This window comes from Grammomys surdaster, unplaced genomic scaffold (assembly GCF_004785775.1).
Source record: "Grammomys surdaster isolate TR1022 unplaced genomic scaffold, NIH_TR_1.0 126219, whole genome shotgun sequence".
NCBI classification, from domain to species: Eukaryota; Metazoa; Chordata; class Mammalia; order Rodentia; family Muridae; genus Grammomys; species Grammomys surdaster.
The window spans coordinates 1,008,504-1,010,905 of NW_021621022.1; positions in this window are offsets into that span (position 1 = coordinate 1,008,504).

The following is a 2,402-nucleotide window of genomic DNA, read 5'->3' on the forward strand; positions in this document are numbered from 1 at the left end:
GAGAGAGAGAGAGAGAGAGAGAGAGAGAGAGAGAGAGAGAGAGAGAGAAAGAGAGGTGTGGGAGAAAGAGAGGAGAGGAGAAGAGTAGGTATAGAGAGGGAAGGAATATAATGGAGGTATTCACTGGTTCTTTAGGACACACACCTGTAGACCAATGCTGTATTCATGATTTATCATTTATCTTTAGTTTCTTTCTCAGAGGTCATATGTCAAAATACAGTCACCATGGGGTGGTAGGTTCATGCAGATCTGACTCAGCTCAGTGCACAGCAGCTGTATGTCTGAATTTGTTCTCCCCAATTCATCCCCTTGCCTTTCTCTAGACATACATTTTTGAAGTTGGTATGTTTTTTCTTTCCTTATATTGACTTTTTTTTAACCACACAGAGATTCATGTACTTATTTCTATAGAGCCTATCATGCCAGATAATGTGCTTCATAATTTTTATATAAATATATGCAAAAAGGATACTGGCTCTTAAGAAATCACCTAATAGTCTAGTGGTATTCTTTTTTTAATCCACTGTTAGAATGTCAGCAGTAATGGGCTGTACTCTATTGAGTCATCTTTGAGGCTGTTGCTTGGCCTGTAACATTAGACGTAATGTTTATGCCCCTGAGAGTGGTTGAGTATCCAAATTGCTTTTTATGGTGCTTTTGTTCCATTTTTGACTTTGAGACTTTGTTCTCCTCTTAAAAAGAATTGTAGTGCTTCCCTCTCTTTGGGGTTCTGCAAAAGTTTAGATACAAAAGCACTTGTATATTTCTTAAAGGTCTACTAAATCTCTCTGGCATGTGTGGGCCTGGTGCTGCAGAGCTACTTTATGGATGGTCTTCTCATCCTTATACAACTGACTCACTTTCTATAGCGGCTATGTGTTTACTTAGGGTTGCTGCTTTTTTTTTTTCTGAAACACTTTGGTTCTCATACAAAGTTATAAATCATTACAACTACTGTCTGAGTGTGTGTTTGCTGACAAATGTGGATACTCATGCCCAACACACTACCATTAAGAGTTGGGATTTGGGAAATGTTTAATATAGGGAACTGAGGAACTTGTTCATCTCTTCATAGCAGGGAGTTCCTTATGAACTACAGAGCCAGTGTCTTAGTTAGGGCTGCTGCTGCTGTGATGAAACACCACGACCAGAAACAAGGTGGGGAGGAGAGAGTTTATTTGTCTAACACTTCTACACCACAGTTCATCATCGAAGGAAGTCAGGACAAGAACTCAAGTAAGGCAGGAACATGGAGGCAAGAGCTGATGGACAGGCCATAGAGGGGTTTTATATAATGGCTTGTTCCCAATGACTTGCTCAGCTCAATTTCTTATTGAACCCAGGGCTACAACTCATCACAATGGGCTGGACACTCCCCTATCAATCGCTAATTAAGAAAGTCCTGCAGGCTTGCTTATAGGTAAATCTTTTTTTTTTTTTTTTTTTTTTTTTTATTGGATGATTTATTTACATTTCCTATGTTGTCCCCTTACCCCATCCCCCACCACCCCCTCGGAACCCCCAATCCCCTCGCCCCTCCTCCTTCTTCTCTGTGGATGTAACCTCTATCTACACCCCCCCCACTCCCACCTCCCCACCCTCAAAATTCCCACCCCCTGGGGCATCCAGCCTTCATGAGGTCAAGGTTCTCTTCTTCCACCTATGCCCAGCAGGGCCCTCCACTTTTACATATTCAGCTGAAGCCCTGGATCCCCCACTAAGTGCTCCCAGGCTGGTGGTTTAGACCCTGGGAGCTGTGGTTGGTTGGTATTGTTGCTCTCCTCATGGTGCCACAAACCCTTTCAGCTCCTTCAGTCTTCACTCTAACTCCTCCATTGAGAACCCCATGATCAGTTCAATGGCTAGTTGTGAGCATCTGCCTCTGAATATGTCTGACTCTTGAAGGCCTCTGAGGAGATATCCATATCAGGCTCTTATCAGCATGCACTTCCTGTCTTCCACATCAGCATCTACCTTTGGTGATTGCACATGGGATAGATACTCAGGTGGGGTGGTCTTGAGACGGCCCCTCCTTCAGTTTCTGTCCCTCACTTTGTCTCCATATTTGCTCCCTTGAGTATTTTGTTGCTCTTTCTAAGAAGGACCGAATCACCCTCACTTGGTCTTCCTTCTTTATGGGCTTCATGTGGCCTGTGAGTTGCATCTTGGGCATTTCAAGGTTCTAGGCTAATATCCAATAATCAGTGAGTGAATACCATGTGTCTTCTTTTGTGATTGGCTTACCTCACTCAGGATGATAATTTCTAGTTCCATCCATTTACCTAGGAACCTCTCGAATTCATTGTTTTTAATAGCTGAGTAATACTCCATTGTGTAAATATACCACATTTTTTGAATCCATTCCTCAGTTGAAGGACATCTGGGTTCTTTCCAGCTCCTGG